The sequence below is a fragment of the Macaca nemestrina genome, chromosome X (assembly GCF_043159975.1).
Source record: "Macaca nemestrina isolate mMacNem1 chromosome X, mMacNem.hap1, whole genome shotgun sequence".
NCBI lineage: Eukaryota > Metazoa > Chordata > Mammalia > Primates > Cercopithecidae > Macaca > Macaca nemestrina.
In genome coordinates, this window is record NC_092145.1 from 91,344,126 (window position 1) to 91,367,514 (window position 23,389).

The 23,389-nt window shown below is 38.8% G+C and overlaps 1 protein-coding gene across 11 annotated transcripts in view; it reads left to right on the forward strand.

The window, feature by feature from the left end:
* The window catches only part of LOC139360590 (endogenous retrovirus group K member 113 Env polyprotein-like), a 150,091-nt gene that overhangs the window by 90,195 nt on the left and 36,507 nt on the right, over positions 1-23,389 (forward strand). For 9 of the 11 annotated variants that reach the window (XR_011618080.1, XR_011618081.1, XR_011618079.1 and 6 more), the window contains one exon: positions 10,987-11,050. The exons of the other annotated variants lie outside the window; for them this stretch is intronic. The gene's annotated coding sequence lies outside the window, so the exon portion shown is untranslated. The remainder of the gene's footprint in view (positions 1-10,986; positions 11,051-23,389) is intronic. 11 annotated transcript variants of the gene reach the window in all.

Genomic DNA, 23,389 nt, shown 5'->3' on the forward strand with positions numbered 1-23,389 from the left:
CTAAAATTCTAATGTCTAAGTATCTGCTATCAACCATAATTAACGTTGTTAAGTTATTGTAAACCACTGATATAACCAAACTACTTTGTCAATTGTGTTTCTAACTGTAATTACCCTGGACATTTTGTTATACACAGACAATTGTCTTGTTTTAATCCTTTTCAAAAGATGGTTTATAATAAGTGACAAGATTGACAGGTGCTCTCAAATACTGGTTTCTGATATCTTTGGAGATTGTGACATTGGAATAAAGGAAAATGTAGAGCACTCGTTAAGACCTGAAGTGTTCATGGATATCAAGCAAAATAAGAGTTAACAAAGTAGACTGAACTCAGGAAGCTGAACCAAACATTTTTAACTTTTGCTTTGAATATTGCTGATCCTTGCTTAGTTTTTCAGAGTCAAGGAAAATTATTTTGAACTATATATGACCTTTAATAATAGAGTAAGATATACTCCTGTGAACAAAATTTAGAGCATGTTTGTTTTTCTCTGCCTGATTCTTCTATAATTTGGAAATTATCTGTGAGTATTCTTAACTTATGGTAATAGACTTGTTTGCATCAGTGCAGTAATAATCCATTTTTCTTTTGCAACAGCACACAATTGAAGAAACTGGTTATTTTACCAAGGCTTTAATTGGAATCATATGCTTCCCTTTAAGGAGTCAATCTTGACTTGCAGAGTGGGTAAAAGCCCTGTGGGAGAAACTGGCCTCATGCCCTTGCCTACACATTCCCTGTACAGGCTTCCTGACCTGTAGTCAGTAACAAATGTCACTTTCTAACAGGCCTAGCAGCTCCAAATTTATCTTGGGAAATTAGGAGGTGAGGATTACCCACTCACAGGTACTTGAGGATACAAACATATGGTTGGGCTTGGCTTTAAAAGGTCTTATTGGGGTGGTTCCAAGATGGCCGAATAGGAACAGCTCTAGGCTACAGCTCCCAGCATGAGTGATGCAGAAGACAGGTGATTTCTGCATTTCCAACTGAGGTACCGGATTCATCTCACTGGGGCGTGTCGGATGGTGGGTGCAGGACAGTGGGTGCAGCCCACTGAGTGAGAGCTGAAGCAGGGCGAGGCATCACCTCACCCAGGAAGCACAAGGGGTAAGGAAATTCCCTTTCCTAGCCGAGGAAACCCTGACACACAGCACCTGGAAAATCGGGTCACTCCCACCCTAATACTCCACTTTTCCAAGGGTCTTAGCAAATGGCACACCAGGAGATTGTATCCTGCGCCTGGCTCAGAGGGTCCCACACACACGGAGCCTCCCTCATTGCTAGCACAGCAGTCTGAGATCTAATTGCAAGGTGCCAGTGAGGCTGAGGGAGGGGTGCTCGCCATTGCCGAGGCTTGAGTAGGTAAACAAAGTGGCTAGGAAGCTTGAACTGGCTGGAGCCCATCGCAGTGCAAGGAGGCCTGCCTGCCTCTGTAGACTACACCTCTGAGGGTAGGGCATAGCCAAACAAAAGGCAACAGAAATTTCTGCAGACTTAAGTGCCCCTGTCTGACAGCTTTGAAGAGAGTAGTGGTTCTCCCAGCATGGAATTTAAGATCTGAGAACACACAGACTGCCTTCTCAAATGGGTCCCTGACCCCCGAGTAGCCTAACTAGTTGGCACCCCCCACTGGGGGCAGACTGACAACTCACACAGATGGATAACCCTCTGAGATGAAGCTTCCAGAGGAATGATCAGGCAGCAACATTTGCTGTTCAGCAGTATTCACTCTTCTGCAGCCTCTGCTGCTGATACCCAGGAAAACAACCTCTGGAGTGGACCTCCAGCAAACGCCAACAGATCTGCAGCTGAGGGTCCTGACTGTTAGAAGGAAAACTAACAAACAGAAAGGACATCCACACCAAAACCCCATCTGTACATCACCATCATCAAAGACCAAAGGGAGATAAAGCCACAAAGATGGGGGGAAAAACAGAGCAGAAAAGATGAAAATTCTAAAAATCAGAGTGCCTCTCTCTGTCCAAAGGAACGCAGCTCCTTGCCAGCAATGGAAAAAAGCTGGAGGGGGAATGACTTGAATGCATTGAGAGAAGAAGGCTTCAGACGATCAAACTTCTCCGAGCTAAAGGAGGATGTTCAAACCCATCACAAAAAGCTAAAGACCTTGAAAAAAGATTAGATGAATGGCTAATTGAATAACCAATGTAGACAAGTCCTTAAATGACCTGATAGAGCTGAAAATGATGGCATGAGAACTACGTGACGAATGCACAGCTTCAGTAACAGAGTCGATTGCCTGGAAGAAAGGGTATCAGTGATTAAAGATCAAATGAATGAAATGAAGCAAGAAGAGAAGTTTAGAGAAAAAAGAGTGAAAAGGAATCAACAAAGCCTCCAAGAAATATGGGACTGTGTGAAAAGACCAAATCTAAGTCTGTTTGGTGTACCTGAAAGTGATGGGGAAAACAATCTGCAGGATATTATCCAGGGGAAATCACCCAACCTGGCAAGGCAGGCCAACATTCAAATTCAGGAAAAACAGAGAACGCCACAAAGATAATCCTCAAGAAGAACAACTCCAAGACACATAATTGTCAGATTCACCAAAGTTGAAATGAAGGAAAAAATGTAAAGAGCAGCCAGAGAGAGAAAGGTCGGGTTACCCACAATGGGAAGCTCATCAAACTAACAGCTGATGTCTCAGCACAAACTCTACAAGCCAGAAGAGGGTGGGGGCCAATATTCAACATTCTTAAAGAAATGAATTTTCAACCCAGAATTTCATATCCAGCCAAACTAAGTTTCATAAGTGAAGGAGAAATAAAATCCTTTACAGAAAAGCAAATGCTTAGAGATTTTGTCACCACCAGGCCTGCCCTACAAGAGCTCCTGAAGGAAGCACTAAACATGGAAAGGAACAACTGCTACCAGCCACTGCAAAAACATGCCAAATTATAAAGTCCATTGATGCTAGGAAGAAACTGCATCAACTGATGAGCAAAATAACCAGCTAACGTCGTAATGACAGGATCAAATTCACACATGACAATATTAACCTTAAATGTAAATGTACTAAATGCTCCAATTAAAAGACACAGACTGGCAAATTGGAAAAAGAGTCAAGACCCATCAGTGTGCTGTATTCAGGAGACCCATCTCACATGCAGAGATACACATAGGCTCAAAATAAAGGGATGGAGGAAGATCTACCAAGCAACTGGAAAACAAAAAAAGACAGGGGTTGCAATCCTAGTCTCTGATAAAACAGACTCTAAACCAACCAAGATCAAAAGGGACAAGACCATTACATAATGGTAAAGGAATCAATACAACAAGAAGAGCTAACTATCCTAAACATATATACACCCAATACAGGAGCACCCAGAGTCATAAAGCAAGTCCTTAGAGACTTACAAGGAGTCTTAGACTCCCACGCAATAATAATGGGAGACTTTAACACTCCACTGTCAGCATTAGACAGATCAACGAGACAGAAAGTTAACAAGGATATCTCAGGAATTGAACTCATCTCTGCACCAAGCAGACCTAATAGACATCTACAGAACTCTGCACCCCAAATCAACAGAATATACATTCATCTCAGCACCACATCACACTTTATCCAAAATTGACTACATAGTTGGAAGTAAAGCACTCCTCACCAAATGTAAAAGAACGGAAACTATAACAAACTGTCTCTCAGACCACAATGCAATCAAACTAGAACTCAGGTTTAAGAAACTACTTAAAACTGTTCAACTACATGAAAACTGAACAACCTGCTCCTGAATGACTACTGAGTACATAACAAAATTAAGGCAGAAATAAAGATGTTCTTTGAAACCAATGAGAACAAAGACACAAACTATCAGAATATCTGGGACACATTTAAAGCAGTGTGCAGAGGGAAATTTACAGCACTAAATGCCCACAAGAGAAAGCAGGAAAGATCTAAAATTGACACCCTAACATCACAATTAAATGAACTGGAGAAGCAAGAGCAAACATATTCAAAAGCTAACAGAAGGCAAGAAATGGCTAAGATCAGAGCAGAACTGAAGGAGATAGAGACACAAAAACTCCTTCAAAAAATCAATGAATCCAGGAGCTGGTTTTTTGAAAAGACCAACAAAATTGATAAACCACTAGCACAATTAACAAAGAAGAAAAGAGAGAATAATCAAATAGACGCCATAAAAAATGAAAAGGGATATCACCACCCATCCCACAGAAATACTGCCATCGGAGAATACTATAAACACCTCTATGTAAATAAACTAGAAAATCTAGAAGAAATGGATAAATTCCTGGACGCATACACCCTCCCAAGACTAAACCAGGAAGAAGTTGAATCCCTGAATAGACCAATAACAGGCCCTGACATTGAGGCAATAATTAATAGCCTACCAACCAAAAAAGTCCAGGACCGCATGGATTCATAGGCAAATTCTACCAGAGGTACAAAGAGGAGCTGGTACCATTCCTTCTGAAACTATTCCAATCAATAGAAAAAGAAGGAATCCTCCCTAACTCATTTTATGAGGCCAACATCATCCTGATACCAAAGCCTGACAGAGATACAAAAAAAAAAAAAAAGACAGAATTTTAGACCAATATCCCTGATGAACATCGATGCAAAAATCCGCAATAAAATACTGGCAAACCCGATCAAGCAGCACATCAAAAAGCTTATCCACCATGATCAAGTGGGCTTCATCCCTGGGATGCAAGGCTGGTTGAACATACACAAATCAATAAACGTAATCCATCATATAAACAGAACCAAAGACAAAAAACCCATGATTATCTCAATAGATGCAAAAATGGCCTTTGACAAAGTTCAACAGCCCTTTATGCTAAAAACTCTCAATAAACTAGGTATTGATGGGACATATCTCAAAATAATAAGAGCTATTTATGACAAACCCACAGCCAGTATCATACTGAATGGGCAAAAACTGGAAGCATTCACTTTGAAAACTGGCACAGGACAGGGGTGCCCTCTCTCACCACTCCTATTCAACATAGCATTGGATGTTCTGGCCAGGTCAATTAGACAGGATAAAGAAATAAACGGTATTCAGTTAGGAAAAGAGGAAGTCAAATTGTCCCTGTTTGCAGATGACATGATTGTGTATTTTAAAGACCCCATCGTCTCAGCTCAAAATCTCTTTAAGCTGATAAACAACTTTAGCAAATCTCAGGATACAAAACCAATGTGAAAAATTCACAAGCATTCCTATATGCCAAAAAAGAGACAAACAGGGAGCCAAATAATGAATGAACTCCCATTCACAGTTGCTTCAAAGAGAATAAAATACCTAGGAATCCAACTTACAAGGGATGTGAAGGACCTCTTCAAGGAGAACTACAAACCACTGCTCACTGGAAGAACATTCCATGCTCATGGATAGGAAGAATCAAAATCGTGAAAATGGCCATACTGCCCAAGGTAATTTATAGATCAATGACATCCCCATTAAGCTACCAATAACTTTCTTCACAGAATTGGAAAAAACTACTTTAAAGTTCATATGGAACCAAAAAAGAGCCCACATTGCCAAGACAATCCTAAGCGAAAAGAACAAAGCTGGAGACATCATGCTACCTGACTTCAAACTACAGTAACCAAAAGAGCATGGTACTGGTAGCAAAACAGAGATATAGACCAATGGAACAGAACAGAGTCCTCAGAAATAATACCACACATCTGCAACCATCTGATCTTTGACAAACCTGACAAAAGAAATGGGGAAAGGATTCCCTATTTAATAAATGGTGCTGGGACAACTAGCTAGCCATATGTAGAGAGCTGAAACTGGATCCCTTCCTTACACCTTATACAAAAATTAATTCAAGATGGATTAGGGACTTAAATGTTAGACCCAAAACCATAAAAACCCTAGAAGAAAAATAGGCAGTACCATTCAGGACATACACATGGGCAAGGACTTCATGTCTAAAACACCAAAAGCAATGGCAACAAAAGCCAAAATAGACAAATGGGATCTAATTAAACTTAAGAGCTTCTGCATAGCCAAAGAAACTACCATCAGAGTGAACAGGCAACCTACAGAATGGGAGAAAAGTTTTGCAATCTACTCAGGTGACAAAGGGCTAATATCCAGAACCTAGAAAGAACTCAAACAAATTTACAAGAAAAAAACAACCCCATCAAAATGTGGGTTAAGGATTTGAACAGACACTTCTCAAAAGAAGACATTTATGCAGCCAACAGACACACGAAAAAATGCTCATCATCACTAACCATCAGAGAAATGCAAATCAAAACCACAATGAGATACCATCTCACACCAGTTAGATTGGCAATCATTAAATATCCAGGAAACAACAGATGCTGGAGAGGATGTGGAGAAATAGGAATACTTTTACACTGTTGGTGGGATTATAAACTAGTTCAACCATTGTGGAAGACAGTGTGGCGATTCCTCAAGGATCTAGAACTAGAAATACCATTTGACCCAGCCATCCCATTACTGGGTATATACCCAAAGGATTTTAAATCATGCTGGTATAAAGACACATGCACACATATGTTTATTGTGGCACTATTCACAATAGCAAAGACTTGGAACCAACCCAAATGTCCATCAATGACAGACTGGATTAAGAAAATGTGGCACATATATACCATAGAATACTATGCATCCATAAAAAAGAATGAGTTCATGTCCTTTGTAGGGACATGGAGGCAGCTGGAAACCATCATTCTCAGCGAACTATCGCAAGAACAGAAAGCCAAACACTGCATGTTCTCACTGATAGGTGGGAATTGAACAATGAGAACACTTGGACACAGGAAGGGGAACTTCACACACCGGGGCCTGTCATGGAGTGGGGGGCGGGGGGAGGGTTAGCATTAAGAGATATACCTACTGTAAATGACAAGTGAATGGGTGCAGCACACCAACATGGCACATGTATACGTATGTAACAAACCTGTACATTGTGCACATGTACCCTAGAACTTAAAGTATAATAAAAACTAAAAGTATATATATATATATGTCTTATCTGAGACTTCTTGTGGAACAGTTTCTTCAAAGCCAATCTAAAGGTCCTATGTAGAAATAGTTATTCTTGCTTCCCTTTATGTAAGTAATCAGGCCAAATGTAAGACTAAAGTCTATTTTGCAAACCACTTAGCCCTATCATGATTTGATTTTTTTAACAAAAATTAGAACTAGACGTAAAGAAATTATGTTTCAAAACTTACCATACTTTTGTCAAGTTGTTTTTACGTTTTCGCCTACATTTTAGACTAACTCTGCTTGTTCCTGTGAACCAATCAGCAATCTCTGGCTGCATCTCAGAAATAACAAGAGGGATGGGTAATGTAAAAATCTGGATCAGTACTCAAGTTCTGAGCAATTATCCTGCAAATCCTGCCAGGTGATGGGAATAAATAGGATGCCCACCAATTGGAGGTTTCCTTTTTGGGAAAGTAAGATGAAGGGAGCTAACCCAATACAAGCACCCTGCACCCAAAATTTACCAAGCATAGCTATAGCCACTGGTTATCTGGTCATGTCACAAGACATCTTTTTGTCTCCCTTGTTGAAGGAGGACTCATTTCTACAGCCTCACCTTAGCATTCGGTTTATGATAGGAGTCCATGCAATGCCCCCAAGGCACATTTTTCTCCAAAACTCAATTTCAAGCTTCAGGTCAAAGCCTTAAGAAGAAAACGACCTAAGGGATCCAGAGACAGGTGACAACAGAAGCTAATATATGCAGCACAGGCAAGCATTGCTAATTCCTGCCAATCAAGCCAAGCTTCTTGTTTCATGGATAAAAGTCATGCTGGTATCCATGGCATAAATGAAGTCCAGGGAACATCAAAGCTACTGTCAGTAGTTGGCTTAGAAACGTAGATGAGAGGAGATAATTTATATTCTCTAGGCCCTCCCTGTTTCATGGGTGCAAGCCATTTTGGCACCCATGGGTGGCACCTGCCAAGGTTCCCAGAACTTGGGGATGCAAAGACGGAAAAGGGAAAGGATGCTCTTCCTTCTCTCCCTAATGTATTCTGGGTATCTGCTAGGAAGAAAAGGGAACCAGGAATGCCTGCTCCCCTCTTTCTTGATGGGTAGCCATTCATCTTGAGTCTGTACCCCTTCCAAATGCATCCTGATATCTGGGACTCCTTTGAAAAGCTCCTTATTTTTTCTATTCTCCTCCTCTGTCCTCTCTTCACTGATAGGTAACTGTGTCTCCATACTCTGGAATGCTACCCTCAGATGCATCCTCCAAACTGGAAAGAGTTAATTTCCCAAACCTTAAACTGGTTGGCTTAGGGTTGGGCTCAAGGGAAAGGAACCCAGAAGGCCAACATGCCAGCAAAAGAGTAAAGGTTTTGTTTGTTTGTTTGTTTGTTTGTTTGTTTGTTTGTTTTACCAATCATGATTTCAGTCTTCCTCTCCCTATGCCCACTGGCAAAAGGCCTTGGGATTTTTAAGCTGTCCTTACCCCTCCCCTTGTTTCATTTCGATATGTGTTTTTTAATAACCCGGTTTGTCTTTTCTTGGCTTTAGGCCATCAAACTACAAATGGTCATGCAACTGGAGCCTCAGAGAATAGTCTGTTTTGCTGGGAACCCTTAGATAGGCCTTTAAGGGAGCTCTGACTGCAGTTTTCCCCAAAACAACGCCCTCTGTCAGCAGGAAGAAGTTAAGATTGGTCTTCATTCTTACCCTTATCTTTATTCTAATGTCTGTTAGATGTACTTCCTTACAGGGGGGAGTGACACAGCTGAGTATAAAGGGGTTCTCAGAGAACCTCTGACTGGCCTGCACACTGGGAGGAAAGTGCACTGAGGTGCATCACTCTTTTCCATTTTGGTTTTTTTTTTTTTTTTTTTTTTTTTTGGTGCAAGGTAAAAAACAGTTACCACAAAAACATTTATGAAAAGTCAGTAAAACAGCAGAAGTATAGTCATTTATGCAGCTAAAGATTTTTTTTTTTTTTTTTTTTTTTTTTTTGAGACAGAGTGTTGCCCTTATTGCCCAGGCTGGAGTGCAATGGCGTGATCTCAGCTCACCACCACCTCCGCCTCCTGGGTTCAAGCGATTCTCCCGCCTCAGCATCCAGAGTAGCTGCGATTACAGGCATGAGCCACCACACCTGGCTAATTTTGTATTTTTATTAAAGACAGGGTTTCTCCATGTTAGTCAGGCTGGTCTCAAACTCACAACCTCAGGTGATCCACTCACCTCGGCCTCCCACAGTGCTGGGATTACAGGAATGAGCCACTGCACCCTGCCTGCAGCTAAAGATTTTTAAAAATCGAATACAATTTTTGTCAGTAAAATGGTAGACTAGGGACTTTCAGGGAAAAAAACAAGGGAAAAAAAAAGAAAAACTCAAAATCAACACTGTTGGAACTATGCAAATTAATCAAATGTGTATAGAAACCTAGGGAATAAAATGGAGAAAAATGGCTGAATATTATTAAGAATAGGGAGCTTTATCCATTTTAGCTAGAAGTGATACTATTCCCTATATTCCAGCTTGTCTGAACCCGTGGAAAATATAACAGTTCACCTTATTGATACTAAAGAGAGCATGTCAGTGGTATACATCTTTCAAAGTCACATTCCCGAAGAATAGTCACTATTTAACATCTTTTGTTGTCCCTGGAACACCCAACTTGAAAATCTAGTCATTATTTTGCCTGATGTAAGATTCGGTATTAAAAACCACTTTCTGTGGTTTTTCTGTGGACATGACTCAAAAACATTTAAATACAATTGTTTTAGTTGCTCCTGCCTGAGATGATGGATATTAGGCCAACAATAGATTGTCTAGCAAACTTAAGAGGAAAAGATGAGGAGTGAAAAATGCATATGGGCTTTGAAATGTTTCAACCAATTTCAGGGATACTAAAAAGACAAATGCTTGCATAGAAATGTGTGCATGCTAAAGAGAGATCTGAACAGGCACAAATGTATGACTTCTGGCTGACTTTGAGGATCTAGGTAAACAGAAAGTGAAGACTAAGAAACAGGTGCAGATCATCTGACTGAGTGTTGAATTCAATGCCCCAGCATGCACACTGAGACCCTTGGCAAAAGGGGATTTTACTATTAACGATAAAGGAATAAAATGTGTTATTAAAAATACTGTGAACAATTGTATGACAAATTGAAAAACATAGATGAAATGGAAAAATTCCTAGAATGACAGAAACTGCTGTAAATTACTCAAGAAGAAATAGAAATTATGAATATATCTGTAAGGCGTAAAGACGTTTTTCGGTATCTCAAAAACTTCCAACAAAGAAAAGCCCAAATTAGATGTAATCACTCAAAAATGTTACCTAAAGTTTAAAGGATGAATGGCACTACCCCTCAAACTATTCTAAAAGATAGAATTAAAGGGAATAATTCTTAGCATATACTATGGGGCCAGTATTGTCACAATACCAATGCCGGACAAAGAAGTAAGAAGAAAAGAAATCTTCAGTATCCATTATGAATATATATGCAAAAATACTCAACAAAATACTATCAGACAAAATCAAGTCACATATAAAAATATTATGCCCCGTTATCAAGTGGGATTAATCTAATAATCTATCATTCTATTAATCTATGGAATGCAAAGTTGATTCAACATTTTGTTAAATTAGATTTAGACTAAAGCTGTCACCTTACATATTTTAACTTTGGCCTAAGGGTTTCTTTGTACATAGTGAACTGTAACCTAACTGGAGTTATAAATAGATCATAACCTCTTGTGCCAATCACAAAGTTTTAGTCACAGTTGTCCAAATGTTCAAACCATGTTCAATAAGGCAAACCCTGAGCTGTAACCAATTCAGCTATTATTGTATCTCACTACCATTTTCTGTATGTCACTTTCTTTTTTTCTGACCATACAGCATCCCCAGAGTCACACTAAATCTATTCTGGTTTAGGAGAACTGCCTGATTCATTAACTGATTTTTGATCAATTAAACTCTGTTAAATCTAATTTCTCTCTCTCTCTTTTTTAACAGATGGTATTACATGTGGGATCAAAATTAAAGCTTCCAGTGATCCTTAGGAGCATTAAGTGACCAAGTAAGTGAGGTACCCACTAGGCCCATTGTGTCCTTTACTCTCTCACAGCTGCTAGGGATCATGGATAAGTTTTCTCTTACATTATGAAGCTCCATGCATTTGTGTTTGAGCTATACAAGATTGTTTGGCACATTTTTTTTATCTGGACTGGGTTCAAAAGTTGAGAAAGATACTAATGGCCTGGGTTCAAGGTCAGATTGGATTTGGAAATTAACTGGATAGGATCCAGTTAGAGGCCTTGGATATCTGACTGGATCAGAGAGAAACTGGCAGTAAATGGCAATACTGCAGGGGTTGCAAACTCTGGCTTTCAGAAATTAACTGGGATTTTTGTGTTCTATTTCTTTTGCTTCTTTTCCTTGTGAGCTTAGGTAGGGAAAAATCATTGGCTAAATTGATGAAAAATATCTGAGAATCAAAGCCAAGAGTCCACACAAAAAATGGCATTTTTAATTTTTGAAGAAATTAGTACTCCACCTTCTGGCTATGCCTACATTTATTTATATAAATATTAGGCCCTGGAAGCAGCAAATGCTTACAAAAATGACAAAAACTTACTTAAGATAATTTAAAACTACAGTGGAACTTTCCAAAAAAACAGCACTGCACTTTAAGAAACATGTTTAAAAATGAGGTACTTCAATTAGACTAACTCAGGAATGCTTATTGATGTGCGTAAGGTTCTAAAGAGATTTCAATATTTTTACTGTCTTTTAAAAGGCTCTTTACAAAAAGAAATAAAAAAGCTTAAGTGCCCAGTGGATAAGAAAAAACCAAATCCCTTAACCTTTTGGCTTAGTGACACTTCTGCGTTGAATGTGAAAATAAAGCCCAATGAGGTGTTTATAAAAAGCAGGTTTTCAGGTAAAATAGACTTGTTTCTTTTTCAGAGCTATCCATGGTGAATCCAGGCATAGACAATGCTTTCTTTGCCCTATTCCTTAATGGACTTCACCCCAAACTCAGTAAATTTATCTAAGAAACAGCAGATAAATTTAAAAGAGCATCTGTTGAACTAAGTTCCCCTCCCAAATACACCTGTCTGGCATTTAGCTAGCTATTTTGTAATTTCTATTTGCAGGAGTGTCTGACTCTGTTCACTTGGAGGAAAGATTGAGTCACTAAAACTTCTTGTCATTGGTTTAAATTTACATAATAGGTCTTAATTTTGTTTAAGGTTCTTTTACTGGCTATTTTTTTCTTGAGAGGACCTATACCTAAAACCTCTTTTTTAGGGGAGGAGGTGCTGAGCAAATGATGGTACAGTATTTAAGTTTTAAGTCTTAGCTCTGCACTTTTGAGGTATAAATTATCTACATCATTTAACCTAAGAGTCATCCCTTTAAAAGTGCAGATTTAGGATTGCATAGTAACAGTTGCTTAGGGCAATGCAACAGTTGATTGGAAGATCTATAGTCTGAATAGGGAAAATAAAAACTATTTGGAAGCTCACAAATGAAAATTCATAGTGAAAGCTACAAAATAGTTTCTTGTATGTCTGCATTTCTGTATGTCTCTATGTGTTATGTGATAAAATATTTGGTAAATAAAGCTCGTTTTAATTTATTTATTTGTTTATTTTTATTATTTTTATTTTTTGACAGAGAGTCTCACTCTGTCACCCATGCTGGAGTGCAGTGGTGCGATCTCGGCTCACTGCAAGCTCTGCCTCCCGGGTTCCTGCCATTCTCCTGCTTCAGCCTCCCGAGTAGCTGGGACTACAGGTGCCTGCCACCACACCCAGCTAATTTTTTTTTTTGTATTTTTAGTAGAGACACGGTTTCACCATGTTAGCCAGGATGGTCTCAATCTCCTGACCTCATGATCCACCCGCCTCGGCCTCCCGAAGTGCTGAGATTACAGGCATGAGCCACTGCACCCGGCCCTAATGCTAGTTTTTAAATTGCTGGTAAAATAAAATAGGAATATTTCCAGGATTGTCATTATTAAACATATTTCAGACTTTTTTTGCCTGCGTCTACTGGGTTGGACAGATTTATGCTGTCTTTGCTACATGTTTTAAGGTTGTAAAATTTTTGCTTTTGTAAATTTTTTATCATTGCTTGATTTGTCTGTGAGCTAAAGCTGTAAAGCCTGGCTCCTGAGTTCCCCCAAAGCCTTGCACACATCTTACTATGAGTGTATGTCTTTGGTTTGAGCCTCTGAATTTGGGATCTGCACAGGTGTCCATGGTGAAGTCTTAGGATATTTGTATGTCCTCAGCACCTGGGCTATCAACTGCAAGGCAGAGCCAAGAACAGTATGGCCCCATGCTATATGGCCCAGCTTTTCTCCCTGCCCATACTTGGAGGGATTGGATTCTCCAGGCATCCTCTTCACAGACCTGTCTTCTGTCCTCAGCTCTGTATTTTGATATTTTGATATGTAAATTTAGAGCCAAGACAGGCCCTGTACTTCATCCCTGTTCTTGAGTGCCAGGTAATTTCTTGGGAACCAGGACAACTGGGGAAGATGTTAGGAAGTGTATGTGTGTCATCATTTCAAAATTCTTTTTAGTAATTTCAAATCACTTCAAAAATCTTAAACTCATGTTAAATTAAATAATACATAATCATAAACTGAGTCAATTTTGGGTAAGTAAAAATACTGAAATATTAGTTATTAAACATATGTTTAAGTTGCAGTTCATATACTTTGGCATCTAATTTTTAGATGCTATAGAAAAGGTAAATATATTTATACCTGTTAATTAAAAAATTGAAGAAACATATCTTTCTAAAAATTTATGAAATTGTTTTCATCTATAAATACTGATATAAAATAGTTCAAAATTACTTCCTTCCTAAGTTTTTCACTGGAGATTGGGTATAGAGTCAAAATTTTGATTACCATATGTAATTAAAATTACTCAATATAAGAAATAATTCTATATGCAGAGAGTTTTAGAAAAGTAAGATGTGTTTTTCATGAGGAAGTTTACAAAAAAGGTTTGAGGATATGGCTTTTCCTAAAAGAAAAGTAATATTGTCTAGTTTAAAGGTTATTTAAATGTTTCAAAATGGAGAAAAATAATATAGATGAAACTAAAGGAATCTAAAAAGTTGAGGAATAAAAAAAATTTAATTTGTAAGAGGTTGTAAAAGGTTTATGGAAATCTTATCTTCTGTTGTCAAAACCTAACTGAAAATAGATGGATCTGTTTATGACAATTTGTCAAAACTATCTTTAGTATTGATAATACACTAATATAAAAGTAAAATTTTGTTTTCTCATTTAAACAAGACATTCATGTAATATTTATGAGATAGTAAAAGACTTTTTTTTCACTTTTAAAGTAAACTGCAGGAAAGAAAAAAAGGAGAGGAGAGGCAGATTCTGTTTCATGCTTTTATAGAATTTTTATTGGAAAACTGAGTGTCTTCTCTATCAAAGAATAAAGGATTTTGCTTCTTATAAACCATTTTATTATTGCTTTCACTAAATGAATATTATTTTACAGTAATCTGTGATATCATTTTGATTTGTGTTTTAAACTGTTAATTTAATATTAGGTGTCCTAAATACCTGGTATTTAACAAACTTTCCAAAATAAAATAATAAATTCTAAAATTAACTATTTTTTATCTTTAACTTTGGGATGTTACCAAAAGCCACTGCAGCTTCCAAAAGAGAAATAACAAATGGCCTTTTTTGACATGTTAAAATATATGGGAAGCATTGCCAAAAAAAGACATAATGTTTAATCTCCAAGTTATAGCTTTATAGATATGCTATTATATGCATTACAAAATTTTATGATATTCCTAAAATTCTGATATGTCTCAGTATAGGTTATCAGTCATAATGATGGTTATTACGTTAAATTATTGTGGACCACAGAAATAACACGATGTTCTCGTCAATTCTGCATTTAACCATGACCATATTAAGTATTGTTTACAGATAATTGCTTAATTCTGATATGTTTTCTGAAAGCTCTTTACAAGCAAGTAAAATCCTAAAGTGCTGTGTCTTCAATGAAGCTCATGAAAAGGATGGAAAGGACCCTGACAGGCACTCTTGATTATGGGATTCTAATAACTTTAGTATCGATTGAGCTGAGTAATAATTACAAGAACTCTAATAAAGAGATTAACTGGTATATAAAACTGCTAACCACAAAAGGACAAAAATTAATTGAATTCCAAGAAAATAGTTTTCCAGATGTTCATGCTAAATCAGACAGTACTGAGATTGTTGAGATCTGCAATTTCAATAAACTCAGTGGTCCACGTCAAATTACCAATGATAACCCATTTAATGTACAGTGCTATTATCTTGAACTGGAGAAGCAAAACTGATATTTTAGAGGATTTAAATCCAGTTTTAAGCATCTAATCATGCAGAGCCTAAACAGCTGCCTGGTCCTTTCAGAATCTGTAAAGCTTCCATTAAAAGCTCTGCAGTCCGTGACTCAATCATAGAAGAAATGAAATGATCCAAATTATATCTTAAAATTATTGGTATAGTGACTGTTCTAAAAGGTTAATATGGTTTCTGACCAAAGTTTGGTTTTTAAATCCATAACCCTGGGAGCATAATCAAAACTTCAGGCCATTTGAACATTTATTGAGAGATTTTAATTTCCATTTTCTTTCTTTTTTTTCTTTTTTTTTTTTTTTTTACTGCTAAAATGCTTTAATAGTAACAGCATTGATATAGATGTTCCACTACAATAATAGTCTCCTTTATATGTGACCATTCCATACAAGGATCAAAGGATTATCATACTCGTGTGCCTACTTTTGTTCTTCATGAGGTAGGAAAGATCTAAAAATGTTTAGAAAATTTAGACAAGTTAAAAATATATTAAATGAAATTAAATGTTTTTAACATAATAGTTGGCATAAATAGTTGGCATAAATAGAAAATTGTATGTCTGCCTTTATGTGAAAAAGCTTAAATCATTTTATATTGTGAGAGGTGAGGCAGGTCAAGGTCAAATCTGTGAGCTGGGAGATAACCTGCCTTTATTCAATAAGTTCCATAATAATGTATTTAACTGGAGCCAGACTTTTTAACCATGTAAAAGCAACTCAATTTGTTGGGATTTCTTTTCTTGCTTAGAAAAAGGGGAAAATTGCAATGGGATTGGCCTGTGGTTGCAGTAATTGGCCATAGAAGCAATGCAAATGGAATGGCAGGCTCTGCTGATTCTGGTTGTAGGCAGAATCAATAACTTTTAAATGTAATACCAACTAAATAGCTTGAGTGATGATAAATCCTAAGTACCCAATTTTGACTACTGCTAACCTGTAAATTTGCAAGATTTTTAAATAGCATTTCTCAAAGAGATTTACCCCAGAAGTCATTTACTTATATTTCAGACCATGGAAGGCTGTAGATGAGATTGAGACTCCAAGACAGAAAAAGATTGAATAATGCATTTGATTATTATCTACCATGAAGTGTTGTTATAAAGGAAAATAAGGCTCAGCTGTCTATAGACAGTTAAATTGTCTTCTGGTAACTGACTGGCATTTTTCTTTTCTCCAGAAGACAGAAATAGAGAAAATGAGTTTATAGTGTTTAAATGTTTGTTAGAATGGAGAACCTTGGGTCAGAAAGAATAAATCCTGGAACAAGCTCCCCAATAAATTTTTGAATCTCCATTCAGTAAGCTTTGACAATACTACAATTGCTTAAGTGTGAAACATTTGCATTTTTCATTTGCTTTTTTTATTAGCTTACGGAGTATTTTTAGAATGAGTGAGTTTTTCACCTCTCATAGTGGCCCCTTTGTCATTTCTGACTGTGCTTATTTGTATCTCTTTTCTTTATTCATGTAGTTAGTGATCTATCAATCTTCTTTATTCTGTCAAAGAACCAATTTTTGTTTCTGTTGATTTATTATCTTTTTTGATCATTATTGGTTTCAAGTCTGTTTGTTTGCAATTAGAATAGCAGCCTCTGCTGGGTTTTGTTTTTCATTTGCTTGGTATATTTCTTTCTATCCATTTACTTTGAGCCTATGAATATCATTGTATGTGAGATGTGTCTCTTGAAGACAGCATATAGTTGAGTTTTGCTTCTTTGCCAACTTGCCACTCTGTGTCTTTTATGTGGGATGTTTAACCTGTTTATATTAAAGATCAACATTGATATATACTGATTGGATTCTATCATGATTTTAGCTGGTTCTTATGCAGACTTGATTGTGTAGTTGCTTTATAGTGTTTGTGGGCTATATGCTTAAGTGTGCTTTTGTTTTAGCAGGTGTGATTTTTTTATGACCATGTTTAGAACTCTCTTAAAGATCCCTTACCCAGCAGATCTGATGATAGTGAATTTCCTTAGCACATGCTTGTCTGAATTTCCTTAGTACGTGCTTGTCTGAAAAGGGTATTATTTCTCCTTAACTTATGAAGCATTGTTTGGCTGGATATGAAATTCTTGGTTGGAATTTCTTTTCTTTAAGAATTCTGAATATAGGTTCCCAATATTTTCTGGCTTGTAGCATTTCTGTTGAAAAGTCTGCTATTAGCTTGATGGGTGATACAGTTAGGCTTTGTGTCTCCACCCAAATCTCATCTTGAATTGTAATCCCCATAATACCCAAAACCCCAAGTGTTAAGGAATAGACCAGGTGGAGGTAATTGAATCATGGGGGCAGTTTCCCCCATGCTGTTCTCATGATAGTGAGTTCTCATGAGATCTGATGCTTTTAAAAGGGGCTCTTCCTCTTTTCTTGGCACTTCTCCTTGCTGTCGCCTTGTGAAGATGGTACCTTGCTTTGCCTTCACCTCCTGCCATGATTTTAAGCTTTCTGAGGCTTCTTCAGCCATACTGAACTGAGAGCCAATTAAACTTCTTTTTTTAAATAAATTACCCAGTCTCGGGCAGTTCTTTGTAACAGTGTGAAAATAGACTTATACAATGGGATTCCCTTTTTGGTGACCTGCCCATCTCTCTACCTGCCTTGAATATTTTTTAACATTGATTTTGGAGAATGTGATGACTGTGTATCTTAGGGATTGTCATCTTTCATAGTGTCTTGCAGGGGTTCTCTTCATTTTCTGAATTTAATGTTGACCTCTCTAGTGAGGTTCAGGTATTTTTGTGCACAGTATCCTCTAATATGTTTTTGAAGTTGCTTGATCTCTTCCTCTCTCTCAGGGATGCCAATGAGTTGTCAGTTTGGTCTCTTTACATAATCCCATATTTCTTCTAGGTTTTGTTCATTCTTCATTATTTTTTCTTTTTTAGTTTTACCTCATTGAATTGATTCAAAGCACGTCTTTGAGCTCTGATACTCTTCTCAGCTTGGTCTATTTTTTAATAATCCCAATTGTATTATGAAATTCCCATAGTGAGTTTTTCATCTCTATTAGATAGTTTGGTTTTACTAAAGTGACTATTTTATATTTCTGCTCTTGTGTTGCTTTATTGGATTCACTAGATGTTTTGGATTGTGTTTCAGCTATTCCAGAATCTCATTAATCTTCATTGCTATTCAGATACTGAATAATATGTTTATCATTCCAGCAGTTTCAGCATTAAGAACAATTGCTGGAAAGATAGTACAGTCATTTGGAGATAAGAAGACCTGCTAGTTTTTGAGATACCTGAGTTACTGTGCTGTTTTTTTGGTTTTTTTTTGTTTGTTTGTTTGTTTTTCTCATGTGGGTGGGCTAATCTTCTTTTTAATCTTTGAAGTTTCTGTCCTTTGGATAGGCATTTTACTTTCTTTGATGCCCTTGTGGATTTGACTGTGTTGTAAGTTGAGCTCAGTTGACTGGCTTTGCTTCACTAGATGACTGGCTTTGCTTCACTAGATGACTGGCTTTGTTTCGCTAGATGACTGTAGGGGGCCAAGGATCAGCTCAGCACTCCTGGGCAATGTGCTGTAACTCTGGAGGCCTGGATCTAGGCACAAGGCATTGTTCTCTGGCCCTTTGAAGGTAAGAACCAACTGCATCTAAGTTTCTCTCAATCTGCTGGCAACAGCATTCTCATAGGGAGTGCCAGCAAAAGCACTTCATTGTAGCAGTGGCACTGGTGTCTGCATTCACATGCACTTGCCAACGGTGGTGGGATGTTAGGGTTTGTGTGTGCATACTTGTACTGGAGATAGCAATGCATTGGGATCCATGAACGTGCATTCACCAGCAGGAGTGCAGTAGAGTCAATGCATGCATGCTTGTCATGGTGGTGATGTGGCAGACTCCTCATATGTGTTTGTATTTGTGGCAGCAGCAGTGCAATGGGGTCCATGCACATGCTCTGGTGGTGTCAGGGTTGTGGCTGTGAAGTGCACATGTACATGCACCCATGGCAGAAAGGTTTTAAGTTTCAGACTTGTGTGCACACCAGCAATGCAAAGTAGGAGTTGGTGTCTGCAGGTGAGTGTACACCAACAAAGTAGTATAGGGAAGCTGCAGGTGAGTGTGCTTGCAAAGTGGTGGGGGGATGCTTTGGGTGGGTATATGTTGGCAGAAACCCTTCTGCTGAAGCTGTCTACAGGTAGAGTCTGCCAGTGAAGAAGCTATGGCAGCAGTGACTGGGATGAACCCAAGTCAGGTGTCCAAGACTGTTCTGCCATTGAAGACAGCCAGGAAGGGATCTTGGAAGAGGCTGGCAGACAGGGGGATTCTCAGATCAAATTTGCCCTGTGCCACAGGTAAGACATTCATGTGTCTTGCCTCCTAGAGGAGCATGCCAAACCTTGGGAGATGGGCATCACTGGCTGTGCAGCCCTTCCTGTGTCAAATTCTCTGAGCTTCACACAGACTGGAGTCCTGTCCCTGCCACCTCTCCAAGCAGCTCTCCTTGCCAGCTCAAGTGTCCATGGGAGTCATGAGGTCTCTGGCAGTTTGGATTCTGGATGTCTTTGGAGAGATTAGGCCACTTCTTGGCTACATAACATACCAGTTCCCTAGGAGCCAATGGGATCATGAATGAGTCCTGTTGCTTGCCAGCCCTGTGCAGGGTTTCCAGCTTCCTTTTCCCTCAGCTCATGATCTGCATCCTGCCTCTGTACACACTCAGTGCCTTCCTTCTGAAGATCTGTTCAGAGTGTGCTGGTCTTCTTAATGGTCTGGTCTCTTGGTGAGAAATGCTCTTTCTGGCTGCATATTTTGGCTATCTTGGATCTTCTTGGTTCTCTTAATACTAAATTGGTGGACACAATTCTAAAGATGGCCAAATAAGAACACCTCCAGTCTACAGCTCCCAGCATAAGTGACGCAGATGATGGGTGATTTCTGCATTTCAAACTTAGGTACCAGGTTCATCTCACTGGGGCTTTTCAGACAATGGATGCAGCCCATGGAGTGTGAGCCAAAGCAGGGAAGGGCGTTGCCTTACCCTGGAAGCACAAGGGGTCGAAGAATTCCCTTTCCTAGCCAAGGGAAGCCATGACAGACGGTACCTGGAAAATTGGGACACTCCCACCCTAATACTGCACTTTTCCAATGGTCTTAGCAAACAGCACACCAAGAGATTATTTCCCGCACCTGGCTTGGAGGGTCCCATGCCCATGGAGCCTCGCTCACTGCTAGCATGGCAGTCTGAAATTGAACTGCAAGGTGGCAGCAAGGCTGGGGGAGGGGCGTCCACCATTGCTGAGGCTTGAGTAGGTAAACAAAGCAGCCTGGAAGCTCAAACTGGGTGGAGCCCACCACAGCTCAAGGAGGCCTGCCTACCTCTATAGACTTCACCTCTGGGGGTAGGGCATAGCTGAACAAAAGGCAGCAGAAACTTCTGCAGACTTAAACATCCCTGTCTGACAGCTTTGAAGAGAGTAGTGGTTCTCCCAGCATGGAGTTTGAGATCCGAGAATGGAGAGACTGCTTCCTCAAGTGGTCCCTGACCCCTGAGTAGCCTAACTGGGAGACACTTCCCAGTACGGGCTGACTGACAACTCGTACAGCTGGGTGCCCCACTTAGATGAAGCTTCCAGAGGAAGGATCAGGCAGCAACATTTGCCATTCTGCAATATTTGCTGTTCTGCAGCCTCTGCTGGTGATACTCAGGCAAACAGGATCTGAGTGAACCTCCAGCAAACTCTGACAGACCTGCAGCTGAAGGTCCTAACTGTTAGAAGGAAAACTATCAAGCAGAAAGGACATCCACACCAACCATCTGTGAGTCACCATTATCAAAGACCAAAGGTAGATAAAACCACAAAGATGGGGAGAAACCAGAGCAGAAAAGCTGAAAATTCTAAATATCAGAGTGCCTCTTCTCCTCCAAAGGAATGCAGCTCCTCACCAGCAATGGAACAAAGCTGGACGGAGAATGATTTGACAAGAGAAGAAGGCTTCAGACAGTCGGTAATAACAAACTTCTCTGAGCTAAAGGAGGATGTTCAAACCCATCGAAAAGAAGGTAAAAACCTTGAAAAAATATTAGACAAATGTCTAACTAGAATGAACAGCATACAGGAGACCTTAAATGATCTGATGGAGCTGAAAACCATGGCAAAAGAATTACATGATGCATGCACAAGGTTCACTAGCTGATACAATCAACTGGAAGAAATGGTATCACTGATGGAAGATCAAATGAATGAAATGAAGCAAGAAGAGAAGTTTAGAGAAAAAAGAGTAAAAAGAAATGAACAAACCTCCAAGAAATATGGTACTATGTGAAAAGACCAAATCTACGTCTGATTGGTGTACCTGAAAGTGACAGGGAGAATGGAACCAAGTTGGAAAACACTCTACAAGATATGCGGGAAAACTTCCCCAATGTAGAAAGACAGGCCAACATTCAAATTCAAGAAAAACAGAGAACGCCACAAAGATACTTCTTGAGAAGAGCAACTCCAAAACACATAATTGTCAGATTCACCAAAGTTGAAATGAAGGAAAAAGTGTTGAGGGCAGCCATAGAGAAAGGTCGGGTTACCCACAAAGGGAAGCCCGTCAGAATAACAGCTGATCTCTTGGCAGAAACTCTACAAGCCAGAAGAGAATGGGGGCCACTATTCAACATTCCTAAATGAAACAATTTTCTGTCTAGAATTTCATATCCAGCCAAACTACACTTCGTAAGAGAAGCAGAAATAAAATCCTTTACAGACAAGCAAATGCTGAGAGATTTTGTCACCACCAGGCCTGCCCTGCAAGAGCTCCTAAAAGAAGCATTAAACATGGAAAGGAACAACCGGTACCAGCCACTGCAAAAACATGCCAAATTGTAAAGACTATCGATGCTAGAAAGAAACTGCATCAACTAATGAGCAAAATAACCAGCTAACATCATAATGACAGAATCAAATTCACATATAACAATATTAACCTTAAATGTAAATGGGCTAAATGCTCCAATTAAAAGACACAGACTGGCAAATTGGATAAAGAGTCAAGACCAATCAGTGTGCTGTATTCACGAGACCCATCTCACGTGCAGAGACGCACATAGGCTCAAAATAAAGGGATGGAGGAAGATCTACCAAGCAAATAGAAAACACAAAAGGAAGGGGTTGCAATCCTAGTCTCTAATGAAACAGACTCTAAACCAACCAAGATCAAAAGAGACAAAGAAGGCCATTACAAAATGGTAAAGGAATCAATTCAACAAGAAGAGCTATCATAAATATATATGCACCCAATACAGGGCTCTCAAGTTCATAAAGCAAGTCCTTAGAGACCTACAAAGAGACCAAGACTCCCACACAGTAACAATGGGAGACTTTAAAACTCCACTGTCAACATTAGAGAGATCACTAAGACAGAAAGTTAACAAGGATGTGCAGGAATTGAACTCAGCTCTGCACCAAGCAGACCTAATAGACATCTACAGAACTCTCCACCCCAAATCAACAGAGTATACATTCCTTTTAGTACCACATCACACTTATTCCAAAATTGACCACATAGTTGGAAGTAAAGAACTCCTCAGCAAATGCAAAAGAACAGAAATTATAACAACCTGTCTCTCAGACCACAGTGCAATCAAACTAGAACTCAGTATTAAGAAACTCACTCAAAACCACTCAACTACATGGAAACCGAACAACCTGCTCCTGAATGACTACTGGGTACATAATGAAATGAAGGCAGAAATAAGGACGTTCTTTGAAACCAATGAGAACGAGGACACAACCTACCAGAATCTCTGGGACACATTTAAAGCAGTATGTAGAGGGAAGCTTACAGCACTAAATGCCCACAAGAGAAAGCAGGAAAGATCTAAAATTGACACCCTAACATCACCATTAAAAGAACTAGAGAAGCAAGAGCAAACAAATTCAAAAGCTAGCAGAAAACAAGAAATAACTAAGATCAGAGCAGAACTGAAGGAGATAGAGACACAAAAACCCCTTCAAAAAATCAATGAATCCAGGAGCTGGTTTTTTGAAAAATCACCAAAATTGATAGGCCACTAGAATGA